Source organism: Lissotriton vulgaris, chromosome 1_1 (assembly GCF_964263255.1).
Source record: "Lissotriton vulgaris chromosome 1_1, aLisVul1.2, whole genome shotgun sequence".
Lineage (NCBI taxonomy): Eukaryota > Metazoa > Chordata > Amphibia > Caudata > Salamandridae > Lissotriton > Lissotriton vulgaris.
The window spans coordinates 240674196-240702011 of NC_141685.1; the positions used below are offsets into that span (position 1 = coordinate 240674196).

The 27816-nt window shown below is 50.4% G+C and overlaps 1 pseudogene across 1 annotated transcript in view; it reads left to right on the top strand.

The window, feature by feature from the left end:
- The first annotated feature begins 1186 nt into the window (after positions 1-1186).
- Positions 1187-27816, top strand: part of LOC147745346 (uncharacterized) — an 86248-nt pseudogene continuing 59618 nt past the window's right edge. Inside the window, exon 1 of the transcript XR_015307487.1 lies at positions 1187-1590. The product of XR_015307487.1 is annotated as an uncharacterized LOC147745346 (transcript). The remainder of the gene's footprint in view (positions 1591-27816) is intronic.

A 27816-nucleotide genomic window follows, 5' to 3' on the forward strand; every position in this document is an offset into this window, starting at 1 on the left:
AGTGCCACCTTTGCCTACGTAACGCTTGTTCTTGTGCCTAAGAGTCTAGCACTTATTGCAGTATTATACCTCAAATTATACTTTGTTTTATCTTGTAACTGCACACTTGTCACTTTTTCCTCTTGTGCACTTTTTACTACCTCATGTATTTTTGGTTACTCACAATTTTTACTACCTCATGTATTTTGTTTGCTCACAATTGTCACTATTACCTTTACTACCTCATGTATTTTGTTTGCTCACAAATGTAACGTAACGTATGCTTTTGTAATCTGTTCTTTTGTAATGTTTCTCATTATGTTTAATTTCTGTTCCTTTTGTGAAGCGCTCTGACACCTTCGGGTAAAGTCCGCGCTATATAAAAATGCATAAATAAATAATCAAATACATAAATAAATAAATAACAACCCAGAGGCTGGAGGTAGTTTCCATCTTGTCGTTTATTTGCTCTGGCTGCATGGTTGAGGAGCGAGGCTGCTCCCACTGTAAGGCTTCGACAGCTTCTGGTATTCAAACAATCACATTCCAGCATCCTACATCCCAAGCATAACTGAGCATTCCAAAACAGAAAGGAATTATCTAGAACAGTCATAGTAACAGGTAAGTAATAAGTACCACAGCTTCTCTCTCCCCCATCTCTCTATGCTCTCTCTCTCTGCTTCCAGCATCGCTCTCTCTCTTTCTCTCCTCCCTCTCTATCTCTTAAAGCCCCTCCCACCCCTGCTGCAGTTACCCTCCAGGAGCTGGGAATTGCCCGGTGGGATAAAAGGCCAGTCCGGCCCTGCTGGCTACACCCTCCCCCCTCCTCTCCCCCCAGAAAGTCGAAGAGGCCCCCCCTTCCCGCCCCCTCCTAAGGTGGGACAAGTGTTCCCCAAGGAGGGGCAGCAGCAGTCTCACCAGGGAAGGATCTTACTTTAGGATGTTTACAAAGAGTGAAGAGGCCTGGGGGAGTCAGGGCGCCTCGAATCAAACATTTATTTTCATAAATTATGTACAAGAAGAGATGTACACATTAGAATACCCCCTTGGGGTGCAGACATTAGTGGTGGGGTACAATCTCAGCTGCATAAGACTCGATCACCACAGAAGTGAAAAATACTCCGGCGAGATCTGCTTCCTCCAAGACAGGTCACTTCCTGGGTTAAAGGTCACTAATGGAGAGGGATAGTTGAGGGGACTGCATCAAGGGAACCGGGTACCAGGGCTGAAAGATGCAAAGTGGAGCAGGACATTTCTGTCATTTCCTTATTCGGAGTGATTAAGACGTCTCGCGTGTGTAGCTCCTAGGATCTGCTGTGTTGTATTAAAGCGCTCTAGGGTCGGTCCGAGGCACTGTCCTGCATCCGGCGCAGGTCCAGGGGAGCAGTGTCTCTCTTCCAGGCCTGTGCGTAGCGCCCCGAGGCTCAGTGCGGAGTCAGAAGCGCTGGATGAAGGGTGATGAACTCTGGGCTCCTCTGACCATGAAACTCCGTCACCGAGGGCTCCTGTGAGACGTCACTGCAGCAGCAAGGAGAGGCCTGTCCAGAAGAGGTGAGGCCTGTCCAGAAGAAGCGAGGCCTGTCAAGAAGAGGAGAGGCCTGTCCAGAAGAGGTGAGGCCTGTCCAGAAGAAGCGAGGCCTGTCCAGGGGGTGCAAGAGAGGCAATGCCTGTCCCGAGGTGGGGGAGGGGGGGTGCAAGAGAGGTGAGGCCTGTCCAGGGGAGGCAGAGGAGGTGATAGCCCTGTCCAGGTGTGTGCAAGGGAGGTGAGGCCTCTCCAGGGGGGGCAGTGGAGATGTGGCCTGTCCAGGGGGTGCAGAGGAGGTGAGGTCTGTCCAGGGGGTGCAGAGGAGGTGAGGCCTGGTCAGGGGGTGCAGAGGAGTTGGGGCCTGTCCAGGGGAGGGAGAGGAGGTGAGGCCTGTCCAGGGGGGGGGGGGCAGAGGAGGTGAGGCCTGTCTAGGAGGTGCAAGAGAGGTGAGGCCCGGTCAGGGGGTGCAGAGGAGGTGAGGCCTGTACAGGGGTTGCAAGAGAAGAGAGGCCTATCCAGGGGGTGCAAGAGAAGAGAGGCCTATCCTGGGGTGCAAGAGAGGTGAGGCCTGTCCAGAAGAGGTGAGGTCTGTCCAGGGGAGGCAGAGAAGGTGATGCCTGTCCACGGGGGGGCAGAGGAGGTGAGGCCTGTCCAGGAGGTGCAAGTGAGGTGAGGCCTGTCCAGGGGGTGCAAGAGAGGTGAGGCCTGTCCAGGGGGTGCAGATAAGGTGAGGCCTGTCCAGGGATGTGTAGAGGGAGTGAGACCTGTCCATATGCAAGCAGAGAAGGTGAGGATTGTAGGTGGAGTGCAGAGGAGGTTTGGCCTGTCCATTGGGTGCAGAGGAGGCATGAAGCCAGTCCATGCGGTGCAGCGGAGGTGAGGCATGTCCAGGTGGGTGCAGAGGAGTGAGGCCTGTCCTGTCCAGAGGGGGTGCAAGGGAGGTGAGGCCTGTCCAGGGGGTGCGGAGGAGGTGAGGCCTGTCCAGGGGGTGCGGAGGAGGTGAGGGCTGTCCAGGGGGTGCAGAGGAGGTGAGGCTTGTCCAGGGGGGTGCAGAGGAGGTGAGGCCGGTCCAGGGGGTGCAGAGGAGGTGAGGCCTGTCCAGGTGGGTGCAGAGGAGGTGAGGCCTGTCCAGGTGGATGGAAGAGAGGCGAGACCTGTGCAGGTGGGTGCAAGGGAGGTGAGAGCTGTCCTGTCCAGGAGTGCGGAGGAGGTGAAGCCTGTCCAGAGCAGTGCAGTGGAGGTTAGGCCTATCCAGGTGGGTGCAGAGGAGGTCAGACTCCACGATGCAGGAATCCAGGACAAGGCCCTCGACTGGATCTGCTCCTTCCTCTCCGGCAGGACGCAGCGGTCAGACTCCCCCCTTTCCTCTCGGACCCCACACCTACCACCTGCGGAGTCCCCCAGGGCTCCTCCCTCAGCCCGACGCTCTTCAACGTCTACATGGCTCCACTTGCCCCCATCGTCAGAACCTACGGACTCAACATCGTGTCATTCGACGACACCCAGCTCATCCTCTCCCTATCCAACGAGCCCAACACCGCCAGACGCAACTTTCGAGAAGGCATGGAAGCTGTCGCCAAATGGATGAAAAACAGCTGCCTACAACTAAACACCAACAAAACAGAAGTACTCAACATGGGCCCAAACCCCGACGCCTGGAGCGACACCTGGTGGCCCACCGCCCTCGGAAACCCGCCAACCCCCACAGACGACGCACGCAACCTGGGAATCATGCTGGACTCCAAGCTCAAAATGGACCGCCAGATCAACTCTGTCTCATCTTCCTGCTTCCACACCCTCCGCCTCCTTCGTAAGACCTTCAAATGGATCCCCCTCGAACACCGAAAGTCAGTCACTCACGCCCTGGTCACCAGCAGACTCGACTACGGCAACGCACTCTACGCCGGAATAAACAAAATCCTAATCCGCAAGCTACAGAACATCCAGAACGCCGCCGCAAGACTGGTCCTCAACCTGCCAAAACACTGCCACATCTCCCAGCACATGCGCACACTCCACTGGCTCCCCGTTGAGGCGAGAATCACCTTTATGATGCTCACCCACGCACACAAGGCCCTCCACGGCACCGGACCAGCATACCTGAACAGCCGACTCAAATTCCACGCACCCCAAAGGACCCTACGATCAGCCCAGCTTTTCTACGCTGTGGTCCCCCGCACCAGAAAGACCAGATCGGGAGGCCGCTCCTTCTCCTTCCTCGCGGCCAAAGCATGGAACGCCCTTCCGCTACACCTCAGACAGACAACATCGCTCCCCATCTTCGCAAGAAACATCAAAACCTGGCTCTTCGACAGACCCCCTCCTTGATGGAATGGAACCTGAACCCCCCCACCCCCACCCCTAGCGCCTTGAGACCCTTACGGTTGAGTAGTCGCGCTTTAACAAACTCCTGATTGATTGACGTACCTGTCCAGGTGAGTGTAGAGGAGTTGTGGCCTGTCCAGGTGGGGCAGAGGAGGTGAGGCCTGCCCAGGGGGGTGCAGAGGAGGTGAGGCCTGTCCAGGAGGGCAGAGGAGGTGAGGCCTGTCCAGGGGGTGCAGAGGACGTGAGGCCTGTCCAGGTAGGTGCAGAGGAGGTGAGGCCTGTCCAGGGGGTGCCAGGGAGGAGAGGCCTGTCCAGGGGGTGCAGAGGTGGTGAGGCATGTCCAGGTGGGTGCAGAGGAGTTGAGGCCTGTCCTGTCCAGAGGGGGTGCAAGGAAGGTGAGGCCTGTCCAGGGGGTGCGGAGGAGGTGAGGCCTGTCCAGGGTGTGTGTAGAGGAGGTGAGGCCTGTCCAGGGGGGTGCAGAGGAGGTGAGGCCTGTCCATGGGGTGCAGAGGAGGCATGAAGCCAGTCCATGCGGTGCAGCGGAGGTGAGGCATGTCCAGGTAGGTGCAGAGGAGTTGAGGCCTGTCCTGTCCAGAGGGGGTGCAAGGGAGGTGAGGCCTGTCCAGGGGGTGCGGAGGAGATGAGGCCTGTCCAGGGGGGTGCAGAGGAGGTGAGGCCTGTCCAGGGGGGTGCAGAGGAGGTGAGGCCTGTCCAGGTGGGTGCAGAGGAGGTGAGGCCTGTCCAGGTGGGTGCAGAGGAGGTGAGGCCTGTCCAGGTGGATGCAAGAGAGGCGAGACCTGTGCAGGTGGGTGCAAGGGAGGTGAGAGCTGTCCTGTCCAGGGGTTTGGAGGAGGTGAAGCCTGTCCAGAGCAGTGCAGAGGAGGTTAGGCCTATCCAGGTGAGTGCAGAGGAGGTTAGACGTACCTGTCCAGGTGGGTGTAGAGGAGGTGAGGCCTGTCCAGGTGGGTGCAAGGGAGGTGAGGCCTGTTCAGGAGGTGCAGAGGAGGTGAGGCCTGTCCTGTCCAGGGGTGCGGAGGAGGTGAGGACTGTTCAGGGGGTGCAGAGGAGGTAAAGCCTGTCCAGGGGGTGCAAAGGAGGTGAGGCCTGTCCATGGGGTGCAGAGGGGGCGAGGCCTGTCCTTTGCTTGGGGGTGCAGTTGAGGTGAGGGCTGTCCCGAGGGATGTAGATGAGGCGAGGCCGGTCCAGGGGGTGGAGAGGCATGTCTGGAGGAGGGGGGAAGCAGAGTCCTTTCAGGGGGTGCAGAGGAGGTGAGGCCTGTCCAGAGCAGTGCAGAGCAGTTGAGGCTGTCCAGAGCAAATTAGAGTAAGTGAGGCCTGTCCAGGGGTGTGCAGAGGAAGCGAGAACTGTCCAGGTGGGTACAGAAGAGGTGAGGCCTGTCCATGGGGTGCAGAGGAGGTGATGCCTGTCCTGTGCTTGGGGATGCAGAGGAGGTGAGGCCTTTCCAGAGGGAGGCAGATGAGGTGAGGCCTGTCCAGGGGGTGGAGAGGAGGCGCGGCCTGGCTGGGTGGGAGGGGGGAAGGAGGGTAGGAGAGGCCTGTCAGGGGTGCAAAGGGGGTGAGGCCTGTCCAGAGTAGTGCAGAGCAGGTGAGGCTGTCCAGAGCAGTGCAGAGGAGGTGAGGCCTGTCTAGGGGTGTGCAGAGAATGGGAGGTATGTCAAGGGGTGTGCAGAGGAAATGAGGACTATCCAGGGGTCCAGAGGAGGTGAGGCCTGTTCATAGGGTGCAGAAAAGGTGAAGCCTGTCCAGGGGGGTGCAGAGAAGGTGAGACTTATCCAGTGGGTGTAGAGGAGTAGGAGGCAGTCTAGAGCAGTGCGGAGGAGGTAAGGCCCGTCCAGGGTGTGCAGAGGAGGTGAGGCCTGTCATGTGCTGGGGGCTCGGGTTGCAGAGGAAGTGAGGCCTGTCCAGGGGGAGTATATAGGAGGTTAATCCTGTCCAGGGGGTGCAGAGGAGTTGAGACCTGTCCTGACCAGAGGGGGTGCAAAATGGTAAGGCCTGTCAAGGGCGTGCAGAAGAGGTGAGGCCTGTCCAGGGTGTGCAGAGGAGGTGAGGCCTGTCTTGGTAGGTTGCATTGAAGGTGAGACCTGTCCAATGGGGTGTATTGGAGGTGAGGCCTGTGCAGGGGTGGGGGGGTGCAGAGGAAATGATTCCTGCACGGGGGGTGCAGAGAATGTGAGGCCTGTGCAGGGGGTGCAAAAGAGATGAGGCCTGTCTATGCTGTGCAGAGGAGGTGAGGCCTGTCCAGGGGGTCAGAGGAGGTGAGGCCTGTCCAGGGGATGTAGAGGAGGTGAGGCCTGTCCAGGGGGTTCGGAGGAGGCTTGTAGCATGTCCAGGGTGTGAGGAGAAAGTGAGGCATCCTCAGAGTGGTGCAGAGGTAGTGAGGCTTGTCTAGGGGAGTACAGAGGAGGTGAGGCCTATTCTGTGCTGGGGGGTGCAGAGGAGGTGAGGCCTGTTCTGTGCTGGGGGGTGCAGAGGAGGTGAGGCCTGTTCTGTGCTTGGGGATGCAGAGGAGGTGAGGCCTTTCCAGAGGGAGGCAGATGAGGTGAGGCCTGTCCAGGGGGTGGAGAGGGGGCGCGGCCTGGCAGGGTGGGAGGGGGGAAGGAGAGTAGGAGAGGCCTGTCAGGGGTGCAAAGGGGGTGAGGCCTGTCCAGAGCAGTGCAGAGCAGGTGAGTCTGTCCAGAGCAGTGCAGAGGAGGTGAGGCCTGTCTAGGGGTGTGCAGAGGAAATGAGGACTATCCAGGGGTCCAGAGGAGGTGAGGCCTGTCCATGTTGTGCAGAGGAGGTGAGTCCTGTCAGGGGTGTGGAGAAGGTGAGACCTGTCCAGGTGGGGTGCATCGGGGATGAGACATGTGCAGGCAGATGCAGAGAATGTGAGTCCTCTCCAGAGCGATGCAGAGGAGGTGAGACCTGCCTTCTGCTGGTGGGTGTACACGGTGAGGCCTGTCCAGGGGGTGTAGAATAAGTGACGCCTGTCTAGGCGGGTGCAGAGGAGGTGACGCCTGTCCAGGCCGTGCAGAAGAGGCATGGGACCTGTCCAGGGGTGCAGAGAAGGCATGGGACCTGTGCTGGTGGTGAAGATGAGGCATGAGACCTGTCCAGAGGGTGCAGAGGAGGTGAGGCCTGTCCAGGGGTGCAGAGGAGGCACAAGGCCTGTCCAGGGGGTGCTGAGGAGGCATGAGACCTTTCCAGAGTGGCACAGAGGAGGTAACACTTGTCCAGGGGTGTAGCGAGGATTGAAGTCCTCCCCAGGGAGTGCGGAGGAGGTAGACCAGTCCTTTGCTGTGGGAGCAGAGAAGGTGCGGACTGTCCTGGGGTGCAGAAGAGGTAATGCCTGTCCAAGAGGATGCAGAGAAGGTGAGACCTGTCCAGAGGAGGAGCAGAGGAGGTGAGGCTGGTCCAGAGCAATGCAAAGAAGGTGAAGCCTCTCCTGTGTTGGTAGGTGCGTAGGAGGAGAGGCCTGTCCTGGGGCTGCAGAAGAAGAAGGGAGGCTTGTCCAGGTGGGTGCAGAGATTGTGAGGCCTCTACAGAGTGCGCAGAGGAGGTAACACCTGTCCAGGGGCTACAGAGGAGGTGAGGCCTGTCAGGGTGGGGGTGCAGAGGAGGAGAGGCCTGTCCAGGGGGTGCAGAGGAGGTGAAACCTGTCCAGAGCGGTGCAGGAGAGGGGGGCCTGTCCTGTGTTTGGGGGTGCATAGGAGTTGAGGCCTGTCCAGAGGTGGTATAGAGGAAGTGCGCCTGTCCTGTGCTGGGGGGTGCATGGTTGGTGAGGCCTGTCCAGTGGAGTGCAGAGGAGGTGAGGCCTTACCAGGGGAGGGGTGAAGAGGAGGTGAGGCCTGTCTTGTGTTGGGTGATGCAGAGTATGTGAGGCCTGCCCTGTCCAGGGGGAGCTGAGACTTCGAGGTCTGTCCTGTGTTGGGGGGTGGAGAGGAGGTGAGGCCGATCCAGGGATGTGCAGAATGGGTGAAGCTTGTCCAGGGGGTGCAGAGGAAGTGAGGCCTGTCTGGGGGTGCAGAGGAGGTTATTCCTGTCGGGGGGGAAGGGCAGAGGAGGTTTTGCCTGTCCGTGGGGGGGGGGGAGGGCAGAGGAGGTTTTGCCTGTCCAGGGGGTACAGAGGAGAGTATGCCTGTCCAGGGGTGTGCTGAGGAGGTGAGGTGAGGCGAGTACAGTAGAGTGCAGGGCGGTGAGGCCTGTCCATGATGAAGCTTAGGAGGTGAGGGCTGTCCTGTGCCTGGGGATTCAGATAAGATGAGGACTGTCCATGGGGGTGGAGAGGAGTCCAGGTCTGTCCTGTGCTGGGGGTACAGATTAGGCGAGGCTTATCCAAGGTGTGTAGAGGAGATAAGGCCTTTCCAGAGGGGTGCAGAGAAGACGTCTTTACAGAGGGGTTCGCAGAGTAGGTGAGGCCTGTCCAGGGGGTAGATTGGAGGTGAGGCCTGTCCAGGTGAGGTACAGAGGAGTTGGGGCTTGTCCAGGTGGGGTACATAGGAGGTGAGGCCTGTCCCGGGAGTGCATAGGAGATGAGGCCCGTCCAAGTGGGTTACAGCGGAGGTGAAGCCTGTCCAGATGCAGTGCAGAGAAGGTGAGGCTTGTCCGGGGAGTGCAGAGGAGGTGAGGCCTGTCCAGGTGGTGCAGAAGAGGCATGAAGCCAGTCCATGCGGTGCAGCGGAGGTGAGGTCTGTCCAGGGGGTGCTGAGGATGTGAGACCTGTCCAGGGGGTGCAGAGGAGCATGAAGCCTGTCCAGGGGGGAAGGAAGAAGTGAGGCATTCGCAGAGTTATGAAGAGGAGGTGCAGCTTGTACAGGGGAGTACAGAGCAGGTGAGGCCTGTTCATAGGGTGCAGAAAAGGTGAAGCCTGTCCAGGGGGGTGCAGAGAAGGTGAGACTTATCCAGTGGGTGTAGAGGAGTAGGAGGCAGTCTAGAGCAGTGCGGAGGAGGTAAGGCCCGTCCAGGGTGTGCAGAGGAGGTGAGGCCTGTCATGTGCTGGGGGCTCGGGTTGCAGAGGAAGTGAGGCCTGTCCAGGGGGAGTATATAGGAGGTTAATCCTGTCCAGGGGGTGCAGAGGAGTTGAGACCTGTCCTGACCAGAGGGGGTGCAAAATGGTAAGGCCTGTCAAGGGCGTGCAGAAGAGGTGAGGCCTGTCCAGGGTGTGCAGAGGAGGTGAGGCCTGTCTTGGTAGGTTGCATTGAAGGTGAGACCTGTCCAGTGGGGTGCATTGGAGGTGAGGCCTGTGCAGGGGTGGGGGAATGCAGAGGAAATGATTCCTGCATGGGGGGTGCAGAGAATGTGAGGCCTGTGCAGGGGGAGCAAAAGAGATGAGGCCTGTCTATGCTGTGCAGAGGAGGTGAGGCCTGTCCAGGGGGTCAGAGGAGGTGAGGCCTGTCCAGGGGATGCAGAGGAGGTGAGGCCTGTCCAGGGGGTTCGGGGGAGGCTTGTAGCATAACCAGGGTGTGAGGAGAAAGTGAGGCATCCTCAGAGTGGTGCAGAGGAAGTGAGGCTTGTCTAGGGGAGTACAGAGGAGGTGAGGCCTATTCTGTGCTGGGGGGTGCAGAGGAGGTGAGGCCTGTTCTGTGCTGGGGGGTGCAGAGGAGGTGAGGCCTGTTCTGTGCTGGGGGGTGCAGAGGAGGTGAGGCCTGTTCTGTGCTGCCGGTGCAGAGGAGGTGAGGCACGCACGCAACCTGGGTGTCATCCTGGACTCCTCCCTCTCCATGACCAGACAAGTCAACGCCGTCTCCTCGACGTGCTTCAACATCCTGCGCATGCTACGAAAGATCTTCCGGTGGATCCCCGCCGAGACCAGGAAGACGGTCACCCAGGCCCTCGTCACCAGCCGTCTGGACTACGGCAACTCCCTCAACGCCGGAACCACCGCCAAACTCCAGAAGAGGCTCCAGCGGATCCAGAACGCCTCAGCACGACTCATACTGGACATCCCCCGTCGCAACCAAATCTCCGGACACCTAAGAGACCTGCACTGGCTCCCGGTCAACAAGAGAATCTCCTACCGTCTCCTCACCCACGCACACAAAGCCCTACACAACCAAGGCCCAGGATACCTTAACAGCCGCCTCAACTTCTACGCTCCCAAACGCCAGCTTCGTTCGACCGGCCATGCCCTCGCCGCCGTCCCCCGCATCCGAAGAGCCACCACAGGGGGAAGGTCCTTCTCCTACCTCGCCGCCAAGACTTGGAACTCCCTCCCGACCCACCTCCGCCTGACCCAGGACTACCTCGCCTTCAGGAAGCAGCTCAAGACCTGGCTGTTCGAGCAGTAGCGGACCCCCCTCCCCTAGCGCCTTGAGACCATCCGGGTGAGTAGTGCGCTATATAAATGCCTTGAATGATTGAGGAGGTGAAGCCTGTTCTGGGGGCGCAGAGGAGGTAAGGCCTGTCCAAGTGAAAAAAGAGGAGGTGAAGCCTACCCAGGGGAGTGTAGAGAAGGTGAAGCATGTCCATCAAGAGCAGTGCAGAGGAGGTAAGGGCCGTCCAGGGTGTGCAGAGGAAGCGAGGCCTGTCCAGGGAGGTGCATAGGAGGTTAAACTTGTCCAAGGGATGCAGAGTAGTTGAGGCCTCACCCCACCAGAGGGGGTGCAAAGGAGGTGAGGCCTGTCCAGGGTGTGTAGAAGAGGTGAGGCCTGTCCTGGTCAAGTGGTGCAGAGGGTATGAGCCTGTCCAAGGGAAGCAGAGGATGTAAGGCTTGTCCAGGGGAGCAGAGGAGGTGAGGCCTGTTTTGGTGGGGTGCATTGATGGTGAGACCTGCCCAGGGGGGGTGCAGAGGATGTGAGGCTCGTGCAGAAGGGGGGGGGGTGCAGAGGAGGTGAGGCCCGTGCAGGGGGGGTGCAGAGGAGGTGAGGCCTGTGCAGGTGGGGTGCAGACGAGGTGAGGCCTGTGTGGGGGGTTGCAGAGAAGTTGAGGCCTGTGCAATGAGGGTGCAGAGGAGGTGAGGGGGGGTGCAGACGAGGTGAGGCCCGTGCAGGGGGGGGTGCAGAGGAGGTGAGGCCTGTGCAGGTGGGGTGCATACGAGGTGAGGCCTGTGTGGGGGGTTGCAGAGAAGTTGAGGGCTGTGCAATGAGGGTGCAGAGGAGGTCAGGGGGGGTGCAGACGAGGTGAGGCCTGTGAGGGGGGGAGGGTGCAGAGGAGTTGTGGCCTGTGCACAGAGGGTGCAGAGGAGGTGAGGCCTGTGCGGGGGGCAGAGGAAGATAGGTCTGTGCATGGGGGGTGCAGAGGAGGTGAGGCCTGTCTGTGGAGTGCAGATCAGGTGAGAATTGTCCAGGGGTGCAGAATAGGTGAGGCCTGACCATGGGGGGTACAGATGATGTACGGCTTGTCCTGTGCTGAGGATGAAACATCAGCTCTGGGGGTAGGAGGTGAGGCCTGTCCAGACGCCGTCTCAGATGCTGGTCCACACCAGGCCCTGACTCACATTGTGGTCCATACCAGGCCATCCAAGAAAGAAAGAACAAGCTAAGCATCCTGGTCCATACCAGGCCTTTCAAGGAAGTGGATGAGATATCTGTATAGCTGCATCTTGCTGTACTGCTATCTCTTTGATGTTGTTGAAGGGATAGCGGGCTGTGCAGCCTGGTCCTTGCCTGGCTCTGCAATGAGAGTGAGAAGTCCCATAGTCCTTGTCATTGTTCTGGGTCTCAAAACCAAAATCACCCTGGTTAGCTTCCTCCTGTTTGTAGCGAAAGGGTGAATGTGTAGTGATTGTGTGTGGGACCTACTAATATGGCCGTTTGTCTCCTTTCGGCCATTTGCTGGAAGGAAGCATGTCAGCTTACTGCACAGCGACCAGTTTAGCCTTTGCCTCTTCCTGATGAACGCCTAAACACAGAAGGCAGGTTGGACTTACTGGTCTTTTGGTATTTAGACCCGGGTTAGTGAACCTAAAGCTGCTTCGTTTCTGTTCACATGCCGACACAAGGAAGCCTTGTTTCATGTTATGGAATGAAAGGAACTCCAGAGCAACCTCTCTGTATTGAAGGATACCCCTCGGCAGCGGTGCGCAATCCGCATGTTACCACGTCTCAACGTACCAAATGCGCTAAGTGAGGATAACTGTAAATCCCCTTCACCTGCCTTCCTGCCAAGTACCACTCATCAGGCGCTAGACTAATGAATGTCAGTGTGGTGATCCAAACGTCACTGCACTGAAATGCAAAGTCACACATAATATTGACTAGCGCCTCCCAGCTGTGAAGCTGGAGTGCTGTTAGCACCGCTGGTGGAAAGCTGGCTGGCTCCATGCTGCTTTGGGGTTGGCTCAGCTCATGTCTTCTTAGGCAGTTCATTGCAAAAACAATGTAGCAACATTCTCACCCACCGCAGCATTCATTGATGTCACGACTTGACTCAGTGATGAGTTTAACCAATAATGCGCCGTGAGTGGAAGGCAGACAGTGAAGTTAGCTGCATTACACCCCACGTTGTAGGCCCTGCAGCATAATGATGTGAGGACCTGCCGCGACCGGACCCGGACCGCGTCCAGAGTGGTGTTGCACTACAAACTAACAGAGCCTTGTGAATGACGCGGCCGGAGCGAGTGATCGAGTCCTGCACCGTGGCCGCTGCCAGGAGCCCATGTGGTAGGGGGGATTTGCCGTGGCGAGCTGGCCCTTTCCATAGAAGGCGCTGCCTGCTAGACAGTACTAGTAAGTGTCTGTGTCACTACTACATTTCCAATCCTTCTCCAATTATTTTTAGTGCGTCTCGTATAATGAGAAAAGTAAAGTTGGAGCAGCCTCAGAGCCTGTAGCTCCACTGTGTCAGACTGACCTTGATGGGCTGAGTATAATCAAGCTACGCTGGTGCTGCGCCGGGTGTGGGTCTGGGACAGTGTCTCGGCACCTGCATTGAAAATCTTTTGCCCTAGTGACAACCCACTTCTTATTTAGAAGACACATTTGATGCCTTTGCAGGAGGTAATTGATCATCAGGCATAATTTTAATCCAAGGCTGTGGCATGTTCTGCGGTGTGCTGACGTGGCTGTCGGTGCCACGCTCAGAGAGGGTGGCACAGAGAAACCCATGCTTTGTGGTCTTGGGGCCTGTTGGTAGTCGTGCTCCTGGGCTGGGCAGTGGACACAAGATGTTTTTTTCAAAAGTGAAACCCATGTATCTAAGAGGCATACTCGTATCTGAACGTATTCGTCCCTGATCGCCCAGTATAGCCCCAGTTTGAAGATTATTGCAGCTAGGCCCTGGCCCCTGGCTCAGCCGGTCCTGGAAGTCATGTCTGGTCAGCATTGGTGTGCGCAGTTTCAGAGTGTAAGGTGTAGGCAGAGTTCATTTTAAACTCTATATAAAATAACAGCGCACACATCTTTAAAAAAAAAACACGTCCAATTTGAATAATCAGTAGGAAATAGATTTTTTTAGAGTATGAACCCATGGCCCTTTTCATCACATCCACCATTATAAATTGAAGAATTAGAAGAAAATGAACATTATCTTTCATTTTTTAATTTGTTTTACATATGGAATATTATGTCATTCGGAATGTTGTGTATTGTTAAATGAGACCCATACAGTCAAGGGCTGCCGGCCTGGCTGCAGCGCTGCCCTGTTCTTAGAGGTGTTTCTCTGCACTTTCTGTTAACCTTTTCAAAAACACTAATGTGCACTCTGGTATTGTTGCGCGAGTGGAAGATGAGACTTCCTACTTGTATCAAGTGTCCTGTTCAGAGGCAGGGCTCTCTATCTGTCATGTTGGTTAGTGCCATTCCATTTCTGGTGCTTTGCAGCAGTTTTTTTTTTTTTTTTTTTTTTTAATATTTTTATTGATATGCAAGATGACAAAATAAAACAGAAGGCAACAAAAGTTCATGTACAAGTTCATCCATTTGTAAAATTAAACAAAAGGCTTAAGAGTCATACAAATTTATAGAATTATAACAATATAAAATTCTCAATCTAGAAGAGTGCCCCAAATTCTATTAAACTTAGTCAGTGAGCGTATTCCCCTAAGATTTGCTAAGGCTAGCTCCATAGCGTGTATTTCTATTACTAAGGTCCACCATTTCCAGACCGTCTGTGGTTCTGGGTCAATCCAGGCCCTAGCCAGAGTTAATTTTGCACATGAAAAAAGTATAGTGATTAGAGATGATTGTGGGGATAAAGAGGTGTTAAGGTCTAGTAGGACCGAAGCAGCCGTAGTGGTGGGATATGAAATATTTTTTAATCTCAGTACACTCAATATGTCGCCCCAAAAGTTCTTTAGTTTGGGGCAAGAGTACAAGATATGAGCTAAATTAGCTGCTTCCAGCGAACATTTGGGGCATTTGGTACGGCTACTGAAGGAGGGGTTTGATGACCATTTGGTAATTCTTTCTGGTGTGTAATATAACATGCAGGTCGTTCTGTATTGTTGTAGCCGAAGGCTGGATGATCGTACAAGATTATTTATATTAGTAAGAGAGTGCTCTATCTGGTTAGGAGTAATATTTAGGTTTAGCTGGGTACTCCATTTCGCCGCCAGTTTGTCGCTGTCGTTGGTTCTAAGGAGGCTGAGTATTTTATAAGATTCGCTGATAACTGATTTGTTCTTATTTGAATAGAGGCAAGTCCAGATATCGCAATCAGAAATATTTTGTATCTTTTTATAATTGATCAGATAGTCATGGATTTGCATATATTTGAACCTTGAAGATTCCGGTAGGTCGTATAGCTGCTTAAGTGTATTGAATTCTAGAAACCCCTGCGAGCCGTAAAGATCCTCCAGCGTCTTAATCCCAAAAGAAGCCCAACTATTAGTGATAGAATCTGTGAAGATAGCCGGGAGACCTGGGTTGCCCCACAACGGAAGTTTTGAGTGATAAAAATTTGTTTTGCAATGTTTTAATATATTATTCCAAATCCTAGCAATGTCTCTGGCGGTCTTGAACTTTACCCTTTTGTAGTAGTTCGGGTCATTGATTCTAAACAGAAAGAATGAGGAGTCTTGTTTCAGCATAAAAGAATGAAAAAAAAGGGGAGTTCTATCTCCGTGTAGTACTGAGCGTATACGAGTAAAAAATGAGGACCAAAAATATAGTTTGAAGTCTGGGACATTCAGCCCTCCTTTGTTTAGATTATTTTTCATTATTTTTAATGACCTTCTGGCCCTTTTGTAGCCCCAAATAAAACTGCTCAGGAGCCCGTCTAGATGCTGAAAAAATGTATTGTTAAGTGACAGCGGGATGGAGCGAAATAAGTATACAAATTTTGGCAGAACTTTCATTTTGATAAGGTTAATTCTACTAATCATATTTAAGGGCAGTTTGTTCCATTTTTTCAGAATAAGAGTAGTTTTTTTAGTCAAGTCGTTATAGTTTATATTGTTAATGTTTTGTAGTCTGGCTGTTAGTTTAACCCCAAGATATGTGGCCTCTTTGCAGATCTCAGGTATAGGGACAGATGGGGAGTAATTCGATATGACTTGCGTCTTCTGAACATTAAGCTTGTAACCTGACACCTTCCCAAATTTCTCGGCCTCGAGGTAAATTCCTTTTAGTGCTTTGGCAATGTCCATGGTATATACGGCGATGTCATCAGCGTAGGCTGTCATTTTCAGCTCCTGTGAGCTGAAATTGAATGGGATAATCACATTTTGAAGGTGGAGTGCAAGTAAAAAAGGTTCGAGTGAGAGGGCAAATAAAAGAGGTGAGAGAGGACAACCTTGCCGAGTCCCTCGCATTATAGGGAATTCTGATGAAGTCAGGCCCCCGTAGCTAATGCAAGCGGTGGGTTTGTCATAAAGTGCTTTTATACCCTTCAGAAAGTTTCCCCCAAGACCCATTTTAGATAGTGCTCGCCAGAGATAGGTCCACCCCACTCGGTCAAAAGCCTTTTCGGCGTCTAATAATATCATGCCGAGTGGAGTGGACTTAACCTCCGCGATATCAAACGCTGTGATTGCCATGTTTACGTGCGCGGTTGTATCTCGCCCTAAGATAAAGCCATGTTGTTGTTGATTGACAATTTTGGGCATAAAAGGGGCTAATCTATTTGCCATGATCTTAGCGAATATTTTCGCATCAGTGTTGATCAGAGAGATGGGTCGGTATGACCCTCTCTCTTCCTTATTTTTCCCTTTTTTTAAAAAAAAAACTATTTTTGTCCTGTTCCAGGATTTAGGAGCCGTTCCGTTTGGTCCAATCGATTGCATTACTTCCAATAATAGCTGTTCTAATTCTTGGCCGCAAGTTTTGTAGAGTTCCAGAGGTATTGTGTCCTCTCCTGCCGCTTTCCCTGTTGGTAGCGAGTTAATAGCCTGTTGTAGTTCATTCAGTGATATGGCATTAGAGAGTACATCCAAGCCTAATGGGTTCACTGTACTCACTGGATGTTCTTCTACATATTCCTCAATTGATTCTATATCGGCAGGATTTTCTGGGGTATATAGGTTTCTGTAATATTCAGCGAATTGATTGAGTATATCTTGTGGCTGATTATATATTTTGTTCCCTTGTCCTCGGATTTTAGAAATTAAGGTATCTGCTCTATCTTCTGCTACTTTATATGCTAAGACTTTGCCAATTTTGTCCCCACCCTCATATTGGGCTATTTTGGATTTTTGGATCCTAGTGCTGTTTTTCCTAATAAGGTTAGATTTTATATCAGTTTTCAATATGCTAAGTTTTAGGTTAATTTCCATTACTGCTGTGGGGTTATGCTGTAATGCATTAACAAGTAAATCTTCCAATTTGGTTATACTATTTAGTAGTGTAAGCTTGTGCTGCTTCTGTTCTGCATTTTGCCTGAAGACATAGGCTTGAGTGAGCCCTCTGATACTTGCCTTACAAGAGTCCCATACCATGCAGCACCCGGTTGAATTTCTATTAATGGTTATATATTCATTGAGATGAGTTTTGAGCTGTTTCACATAATTTGGATCAGAAAGCAAGTGTCTTGGAAAAGAGAAAGGCCTAGGTGGTGTCCGCGTGCTTTGTGTATCGAATGTTATTATGAGTGCATTGTGATCAGATGTTATCCGGGGACAGAGAATCATAGAACCAGCCTGTAATAATTTATCGCTAGTTAGAGCCAAATCTATTCTAGTGCACGTCTTGTGGGGCGCAGAATAGTATGTGAAGCCCGGTACAGATGGATACAAATATCTCCAAGCATCTTTAATATTGTGTGTCCGGCATATATCTATTATGGACAGCCTGGTCTTGTGCATCCTTTGATGAGCATTCGGTTTGGTAGTATCTATTTTGTAGTCCAGAATACAGTTAAAATCCCCCATTATTATGAATTCCCCCTCCCAGCCCAAAAGTTTCACATTTAGTTGGTCAAAGTGTTTTGGGTCATCTACATTTGGGCCGTAGACTACGCATAAGACATACTTAGTGTTAGCGTAATTGATTTGCGCTATGGCCCATCTGCCATCCTTGTCATGAGCGGTTTGAAGTACCTCTACCCTGAGTCGTTTGTCCTTAAGAATGACAACTCCTCTTGTAGGATTCCCAAAAGTGGAACAAACCAAAACTTCATATCCCAGTTGACTTAAGATTTTCCTGTCTTTCCATACGATGTGGGTTTCTGATAATAAGCAAAAATGAGGGTTATGTAGTTTCAATTCCTCTGATACTAAGGATCTTTTGCTTTTGCTATTAAGTCCTGCCACGTTCCAGGCTAAACATCTAATTAGATGCATTTAGATGTCTGTTGAAATAATGCGCCCCTCTTCAGATAACCAAATAATAAGGCTAAAGCTAGTTCTCTTAAGCCTCTACAACATATAGTAATGCCGCAAAAAAACCATGAGTTGCGAATTTTATCAATTAGTTCCCACTTGTCATCCTGCACACAAATTTTATTATATTCCCCCCCCCCTGGCTCCCCTAGCCCCCATCTTGCGGAGATGTTGTCCCTCCCCCCTCCCCCCCCCTTGATTCTCGCCCCAGCCGGGGAAGAACCACCCCCCAGTGAATGCTGCCGTTAGTAAGGCAGCGTGTGTGGTGACGCAACCTGTGTCACTCTCACCCCCCCCCTCCATAAAGCAAAAATCATTAAACATGCATAAGTCTTTTTCGTTTCCTTTCGATTTTTCTCATTTTCTCCCCCTCTAATTTCGTGAGTTTGTGGAGTTGTGCCCCCCATACTCCCATTAGATAATTTGTTCTGACATCAGTCTTTACTTATTTACTTCTGATGTTAAATTGTTTCTGGGTCTAGCTCTGGCTAGATATAATGCTGGAGAGATAATTCTCTGCTTCCTTAACATCATTAAAGAAATGGGTTCGCCCATTTCTTATAACCTTTAGACGAGCAGGTTCTTGGAGGAAAACTTGCCCACCATGGGCCTTAATTGGATCCATCAGTTTGCGAAACTGCCACCTCTTGTCCATAGTGTCCCTACTGAGATCGGAGCGTGCGAAAAGCGAGAATTCTCCTACAGCTACTGGGGAGTTGGGGCGGGCTCTCTGCCAGACCGCTTGTCGTAGAAGGAAATTGCCGAAGTAAATTAGGAATGGGCGTGGAAATTGGTTCTCTCTATTCTTCTGAAACAGAGGTAAACAGTGGGCCCTTTGGATTTGTGAATCCCAGTCCCAGTCTGACAGGTCCGGGAAAGCCTTCTGAAGGACCCCTACAATGTAGGCTCTAGGGTCTGCGCCCTCTGATCTCTCCGGAATTCCAAAAAGTCTTAGGTTGGAGCGCCTTTGACGATTCTCCAAATCCTCAACTTTTAGCTGTAGTACCTTCAGTTGATCATCTTGTTTTTCCACTGTTTTTATCATTTTGGTGTTTGTCTCCTCCACCTGTACCACCCGTTCCTGTAGCTCAATGGTATCTTGAGAGACCCCCCCAATTTTAGCCGTGAGATCTTGTAAGACAGATTGCGTCTTGTTATTATCTTCTCTAAGCTGAAGAAAATATTCTTGTGCTTCCGCCCGCTGATTGCTCAGTTGTTTGCTCAGAACCGTTAGTATTTCATCTAAGGAGGGAGGAGTATCAGTTTCTGCATTTCTTGTAGCCGTTGTAGGAGAAGCAATGGCAGGGCCCGGGGGTGTCGCCGTTGAGAAGGAGGGGCTTGTTGTTGCCGGGGAGGACGGTTGGATGGCTGATGGTGAGTTATTGGCTTCGTCCAATAATGTTAGCTCCAAGCTGTAGGATGATCCGTTAGCTTGCTCTTGAGGTTGTAGCCCGTCCAACTTGTCCCCCGAAGGCATGATACCTGGACTGATCAATATACTTTTCTCCGGGGAGGTCGTGACTGGTAGAGGGTCGGTAGGGCTCCCACCTGATAGCCTCAGTGTCATGTTTTTAACCAAACCCTTTGCTACAATCCAGTTTCTAAGCGGACTTTTTTCTAAGATATGCTTCTTCAGAGCGGGATTACGGCTTGTCTTTTGTTTGAGTCGTTTGGAGATAGCACCAGCTTTGCTACTTTTCTTTGTTTTTGGTTTCCCCTTGATTTTGTTCTGTGAAGCGCACCCCCCTGTTAATAGATCTGCTGACCTATCATCCTCTATCTCTGATTCGACCTCACAGTCCTCGTAGGAGTCCAGCTCGGCATCAGCTGGGAGCAGCATATTTGCTATATTCTCATTTGACCCCCCGGGCTTGTTACCCACATCTTCAGGTATCGCCTGTAGGTTGCTTGTAATGAGATCAATAGAGGTCGGTTTGGGTAGATGGGGTGGTGGCTCTGGCAGCATCTGTGGAGCTTTACCCCTATTGGGGTCTAGCGCTTCTGGTGTCATAGTGCTCGCGTGCAAGGGGTCAGGATCAACACCTTGGTTACTCGGAGTCAAATGATGTGAGGCAGACCCTTCTGCCACCCCCCCTGCCTTTGCCTGTGTTTTTGTCCCGGTTTTGTCCGTTTTGGATACTAAACCCTTAATCTGTGGCACATTAGATGAAATTGAGGACTTCGTTACCTGTTTGGCTGTACCCGTTGAGGATTTCACTTCTGCTGCTGAGATCGAGACTGCAGAAGCAGAGACTGTAGCAGGGGGGTCGCTATTTTCCGTCAGAGCGCCGTCGAGGTGGATCTCAAGGGTTTGCAGAGAGGTGGCGGCTGCCGTCGGGACTGCCGCGGATGAAACGGTGATCGTAGCAGCTGTGGAAGAAGTGGCGGCTGAAAGCGAGGTAATTACTGCTGCTGCCGCCGTAGTCGTAGCCGTCATCGCCTGTTTGCTGTTTCGTGTCTGGCGTGACGGCATCTGCGAAGGGTTCTTTGGGGTCATCCTTTGGGTCCCACGCACTCCGGCAGTCGCTCGCCGGTTGACGAAGAGACCAGAACAGCTGAGCCCGGAGTTACCGATCCGTGCACCAAACAGCTGTCGTAGCAGCCAGGCAGCTTCGAGGAGCAAAAGCATTGGTTGATTGGAGCAGAGAGAGCCGCCGTAGTGAGCCTGCTCTGTAACCTCAGTGAGATTACAGCTTTCGTTTCAGCATTCGTTCCGCGAGGGTTCTAGGAGGGAGAGTGAGGAGTGGAGCTCACAGGTGAGTCAGCCGGCACGGATCCTCACTCCGCCATTTTGGGCTTTGCAGCAGTTTTAAGATCTTCTTAGTGTTTCTTGTTCCTCAATGGGTGTAATTTCTGTTATTTATATGTTTCCCTTATCTTCTCTGCTTGATTTTCCTCACAAGAAAGTGTCACTCATACTTGTTGAAATGTCACTCCTAATTGCACTGAAATTATGAAAATGTCACACGTAGCAATCTGAAACCCTGGCAGCAATGAGTCTGCCCCCTGTAAGTAGTCGCACCTGTTCTGATACTTGTATTGCTGACTTTGGGAGCACCTTTCTGAGCTTTATTTTGTAATGCGCAGGAAGCGCTTCAACTATTGTCTTGCTCACTAACGTGCTGGAAGTGCTTCTATTATGTTGTCCACCAACGTGCTTTGAGTGTTTCAACTATTACTTTATTCTCAACACACCTGGAACACTTTTTGGGGAACCATATTGTCCACATGTTGGAAGCACTTTCCCCTGTATGGGGCTGTTCCAACCCTGAATTTTGTTTCTGGATTTCTATAAAGACCACAAAGACCAGGGTCAGCGGACTAGATAATTCTCTCGCCTCGGTGCCCACTCTGATCAGCGATCACACTCGGCAACTCTGGGCATTAGCTTGCCTCATCTTCACTAACGGCCCCACCAGACCGCCGGGGATGCCTGGTCTCACCCTGGAGATACCCATTAAGGGACCATCTCTCAGGGAAGCCAGGAAGGGTTTCGCAGTGGTCGAAGCGCCTTGGGACCCTACGGGTAAGTAGTGCGCTATATAAATGCCTATACATTTACATTTACAAAGAACGCATCAATAGGAGGAAAGACTCAGTGGTGTCAACTGAGTCTTGCATAGGATTACCTGGATTATTGATCACTTCCACACCAAGAACCCTTCAGGATGAGTAGCCCAGACACCAGACCCAGCCTTCTTCCTGTCCTGTTAGAAATATAACAAGAGGAAAGGGACTATAGAGGTGGTTTCTATTTGTCTTTGCAAGGCCACACTGCAGGCTCAAGGTAAGCGTTGCAGTAGTCTGACAGTACCTTGAGTGCCTTGCCACAGGCCCTGGAGCTCCCAACACTTCACTACATGCGTTCCTTGGTGAAAGTTAGTGTCAGTGAGGCAGTCCTCAAAGTCTTTTATCCTTGTCTTCTCATGTAGTTTTCCTGATGTCCACTCTGTCTGTAGCCTCACTGGGTCCATTGTAATTTGGTGTCATTTCCAGTAATATCATGTAAAAAAAAAATGGATACTTGTATAGCGCACTACTCGCCCGCAAGGGTGTCTCATATCATGGACATCATCTGTCTTAAAGGGAGGTGATGAAATTTCCAGGGATGTTGAGAACCTAATCTGAGCCACTGGTAATTACTTGAGGTTGCATACCAGTCCATCGTTGTGTGGCCCTCCATGCCAGCTCAGATAGGATGTGTATAGGAAAACAAGGGCCACCCTACTCACTTGGAACCAGGGTATCTATTATATAACAAGGAACAGTGGTTTCCTGTGGACAATGTGTGTGATATATGGTAGTAGTTAGCTCAATTGCAGTATTCATGGGTAGAGAGATGTCGGAAAGAGAAAAGAAACCATACACAAGACAATCACGAATATGTGTGATGGTGGGGTCTAAATGCCATCAACACACTTCTAAAACGAACCATTCACCAGCCCCTACGATTGTTCTAGATGGCTGTTACTAACTACTGAATATTTATGTGTAGTGATGAGGTGGACTGGTAGGAGAAAGCATGTATAACACATAAACAAGATACAAGAATACTACATTATGCTATGGTCGTTTTTGTATACTTGAAACCTATTTTATATCACAAATTTTCACCTTTGATATGTAGGTTCTATGTTCACTTGGGGCACCACGCACCTTTCTCGATTTAATTTGATTACACATTTACATAAACAGCAAATATTTGTGATTGTCTTGTTGTGTATGGTTTCTTTTCTCTCTCCGACATCTCTCTACCCATGAATACTGCCTTTGAGCTAACTACTACCATATATCACACACATTGTCCACAGGAATCACTGTTCCTTGTTATATACCTCAGATAGGAAGCAGCCTTAGATTCCTTCCAATAGGAGCAGAACAGCCTGAAAGGCCAACCCAGGTCCTTTCTGAACCGCAATACAAGCAGTGCAAGACTGGTTTCAGCCTCTCTGGGCCTTGACTGTAGGGTGCAGCTTGATTAAAGAGGTGCTGCAAGCATTGAACCTATGTCTGTGCATACCTGTCAAATATAGGCATATGGAAAATGATGGATGGATTGTTTTTGTTCATCTCAGGCACTGGTAATTACTCTGTAATGCATCATAGCCTAACCTTCTTATTTTTGCTCCCCGTTGCACCTCAGCATGCAACCAGTCATAATGTTTACGCCAATACTGCTTTGTATTCTGGAACTTGTAGTGTTGTTTTTTACCATAATGAGCATGTGATTAAAAATCCTGCCTTGTCAAGCATGTTGGGTAAAGATCAAATATTGGTTAACGTTTTCAACATTCCCAAAGATTTCAACATTCCCAAAGGCCACTTGAATTTCTGGATAGTTGCTGACCAGTCTGCACATGTTTTGTAAGGCAGGCTTGATCTTCTTCTATTTTGTAGGTTTGAGGCTTGTTCTTCTGTTGTCCATGCTTTTTATGTTTTGTGCAAATGCGTAGCACAAACGTATGATGTTCATGTTTAGTGAAGGAGGCCTGCACTGTTTCTTCTCAAGTTTTGTGTGAAGGAGGACTCCAAAGCTGCCTTCTGTGCTTCATCTCTTTTGCTTGAGGGTTATCTAGAGAGTTGGTTTCCCCACTCTAACTCTTGTTTTAACTCTAAGGATGGGCCTGTCTCTCTGCACCAGATGTTCACCAAACTAACAGAGGCCACAGTGAACAAGCGGCTAACCAAATCCCTTGAGTCTAACTTCTGCACAAAGACCATCCAAAGCTCTAAAATGGTCTCGCTACTTTGGAGCCGTTGTGTCTGACTACCTCCTAGTGTACCGGAGGACACTTTCGTAGTACTGTTCCATAGGGTAAAAGATAGGAAGTACTGAACAAAGATATATATATATATAAAAATTATATCCCCCCCCCCTTTTTTGTTACATTTTTTGCTGTATAAAGTGTATATGTTGTTTTTATTGTGTATATTTGTTGCATATAGGTATGTACATAGGTATGTTAATGTGCTGTGTATAGTGCATATATTTGTTTTGAGAGGATTTAGCGCTTGTGTTTTGTGACATATATATAAACGAAATGAGATAAGTATACTTTGAATAGATTACAATAAATAGAAATGTGTAATCTTATCCTCCTGTGGGTGTGATGATATTGGAAAATATTTGAATAATTTCACAGTGGACTTTAGCCACAAGACCAATAGGAGAATTTATTGTCATCTATTGCGAAAATTTGTCTATATTTGTTCCTCCTTTTGCCAATTTTCCCTTCCCATATACTCCCACCTGACTTGTGCGCCCAAGAAACTTGAGTTATGTCAGGAAACGACTAAAAACCTTTCTGTTTTTAAATAACATCAAGGTCTCCGCATTTGTTTTCAGGGGGTGTGATTTTGCTACTTATGCTGTCATACTAGCGCCAGGACACTTCTTTCCCGGAGAAGCTGTGCAGCGCTATGTAAATTGGCTCTCATATCGTATCACATCATAAGCCATCGATCGATCTTTGGGGAACAGATATTTGCAGCTATAGACGCCCTCACAGGAGGAAAGGCACCGGGATCTGAGTGTCTGATATAGAGTTTTACAAAGCTTTCAAACATATACCGACCCCATATCTGCTGGAGGTGTATGTCGGGGCTTTGAATGGCGGTGTGTTGTTACCGTCTATAGTTGAAGCAATCAGATAAGTGCTCCCAAGACTGGAAAAGACCCGCCTAAGTGTACTTCTTATAGCCCTCTGTCACTGCTTAACTGTGATAATAAATTCCTGCCTGAGGTGATGCGACTCTGCTATCCCTCCCACTAGAGAGAATAGTCCCCCCAGTGCAGTCCGGATTGATCCTGCGTAGATCCAGAGCTATTGATCTACGGACATTGTTTGCAGTGCTGCATCAGGTAAACCCAGACATGAAGGCGGCTGATGACTCCCTTGAATAGCCTTTCATGACTGAGCGACTGTAACAACCGGATTTTCAGACCAGATAGAATCAGCTCACCAGAGCACCACCAACCCAGCCGAAACGCAACCACCTCCCTCCTCAGGACCCATCTATCCAGGCACCTGAGTACCTACCTGAGGATGGGGAACTCGTAATATACAAGCTCATATCATCAGAAACACCACTAAATCTATAGGGATTACTAGGAATACTCACTGATTACTAAGGACGTCCATGCCCTACACCACACTCATACCTCATAGTCTCGCGACCACATGGGCCCAGACTAATCTACCCTGGGGCAGTTCTGATTATATACCATTACACACTGGCCACAACCAGTGCTCACTCAAGAACAAGCCGCAATCCTGCGGGTATGAACACCAGTCTCCTCCCCGGTGTTCTCTTACTGACATCCCAAGCCACAATCCTGCGGGTATAAACACCAGTCTCCTCCCCGGTGTTCTCTTACTTACATCCCAAGCCGCAATCCTGCGGGTCTAAGCACCAGTGTCCCCCCTGGTGTTCTCATTAACGCCGCTTACCAACGACGATCACTTTCCTATGAATACCTTCAGCTCTCTATCTCTGTATGTTGGGAAGTTTCTCTCACTATTCACTAGGGGTACAATAATATTATGGAATGGCCGAATTACTTAGTGTATAACTTATTCTCCTAGCTCAAGGGCTCCTCTCTCCCTAATTATTCAGCTGCTACTTACCTGCTGTAACACCTGACTAGAAGAAAAGGTTACCTGGACTATAAGAACAAGAGGCACACACTGTATGCAAAAGTTATTCCCTGATTTAAGCACTCCTATTTCCTTTTGATCCATCAGTTACTATACAGCATCTGGTTAGAAGAAAGGTTAGCTCTATCATAAGAACAACACATGCACACTGGTTCACTAAGAACTAGGGTATCTTTATTACAATATAACACTATACTATAACACATAGCCTGAAAGGTAAAATGGGAATAGACACATACACAGATCTGCGGGGTCTCTGTAAAGCTCTATTACTATACCACATCCACATGTAACTAACAGGGACTGTAAATGGACTACACACCGCTGAAAGAAAAAGGATTAGACATACAATAGGGACAAGGTTAATATTTAAAGATAAAGAAGGGTATCACCTAAGGAGTGTGAGGTCTTGCTCTAGCTGTCATCTGGGCTCCTCTCTCGTCTGTGCCTTAGCTCGTCTTAGATTCTCTCCTGCACTCTTGGACACACATCTGCGCTGATCACTCTGCACTGGATTCCTCTCCCCCACGAACTCTCTCCACCTTACAACTTCAGTCTAATAGTTTCTGCCGCTCTGATAACCGTTCGCTCCACTAGCTTCTTCACTCTGTCTGATTGTCTCTGTTCCAATGTCCAATTCACTCCAGCTGCTCCCACAGATTAATCCACAATATAACTTCAGTCTCTTCCAAAAGGCATTACTTCAGACTCCAGCTGTTCACAACTCCTCCTGATAAATAACTGCTTCTGACTGCTTCCTTCAGTTCCAGCTCACTGACTGTCTGTCTGTCTTCTCTCTGTTCCAAGCATCTTCTGTCTCTTCTCCTCTGCTCCAACTCCTCTCCTTCTGCACTCAACTCTTTCTGCTCCAATCATCGACTGAACTCCTTCCAACTCAAACTCTTTCTGACTCTCCACTCCTTCTGCAACTGCACTCCTCTCCTCTGCTCCAATCCAACTCAACTAACTGACTCCGCCTCTGCACTTCACTAATATGGAATGCTGTCTCCTCATGGAAAGTTCCAGCCATCAGCCCGCCGCCCATCAGATCTCTGCACCACTCCGCGTCAAGGACACACACCCAGCCGGCCGGCCTTTTGTGGTGTCTTCCACACAGAGAATAATACAGCCTACCGATAAGGGCTGGCCCAGACCGGTTCTCTCCAAGTGAACAACAGCTCATAACTAAAACATTACCTTTACCCTGCAAGCATCTCACTTCTGCAGGGACAGAAAGCAAAATGGAGTCTCTCTAGTTCTGGGCCTTGTAGGCCTGAGAAGGATGAAATAACACTTAGCTCTATCAGAATACCTACACAAACCATACCAATATGTAATATAAAGTCAGGACTACAGGATCCACCCTCTACTATAGGTAGGATGATGAAAGGACACATAATTATGTCACAGCCAATAGGCAATAGATGGATTAGAGTCAAGAATAAGGGATCTATCTTCATATAAAGCAGCTATCCTCTAGTTTATGCTTCTAGGTCTGGAAAAGGCCTTAAAAGAACACAAAGCAAGAATACAGATTCAAGATGTTAGCAAGCTTAAAGTCACCATCACTCAGAAATAGAGCCAAAAACCATGTCAGGACAGCGACTTTGGTGTCTTGTAATGTCAGGGAGTTTGAGGTGTCCACACACGTACTGAAGACAAGACACAGTGAGTAAACACAGTTATGTGTTTATTGTAGGTTCTTCAAGCTACTGCTGCTCTCACACCAACCGAGAGCCGCCAACTGCCAAACATAGAATCTCCCATTCACGAGAGCACCACAGCAACGCATGGGGGTTCTAACATGAACACATAACAAGCATGGCTAAGCACGACATATTACCTTTTTTTTAAAAAAACACACAGGTGGAGAAGTGTGGCTCAATGGTTAAAGCGGCAGACCCTGATGCAGAGGTCTCAGTGGGTCTTGAGCTCAAAAATTCCACGGACCTTATAATTCTCGCCTCAGTGCCTTTTCCAATCATGGAGTCCCACTCTGCAACTCTGGGCAATAGCTTGCTTAATCTCCACAACGGCCCCCACAACGCTAAGGATGCCTGTCCTCCACCTTGGGGGTGCCCAGGAGTCGACACCTCACAGGGAAAGCCAGGATGGGTTCCACAGCGGTATTCGTACAAGCACCTTGAGACCCTTGTGGGTGAGTAGTGCGCTATACAAGTATCAATTTACATTTACATTTACAAATGGAGAAAGCCTAAAAGAAGTAAGCAAAACCCTCAACCCACCCTAAAGAAGAACTCTAAAAAGGTAAACAAGAAGTACAAATATTAATTAAAATTGCACTGAAAGTACAATATAGCATTGTAAATACATGAGGAGTACACTATTGCATTGAAGGTACATCATCTTGGTTTCCCAGGTGCACGTCTCACACAACACAACCTCCTTGATACCACAGTAGAATCATGTTCACCAGAAGAGGGAGGAAATACCTCAACCTCACAACTGGCACGGTTTGAGGGTTCAGTGACCTGATTAGTTGCTCCAGAAACCTTCACCACTTTGCTAGCATTCCACCAATGCCCGCCACGTACCATAACAGCACCACCACACACTTTCTCAAAACACACAGGATCACAAAATGCTGCACCTCCTTTTTTAACAAAATTTGTGTTC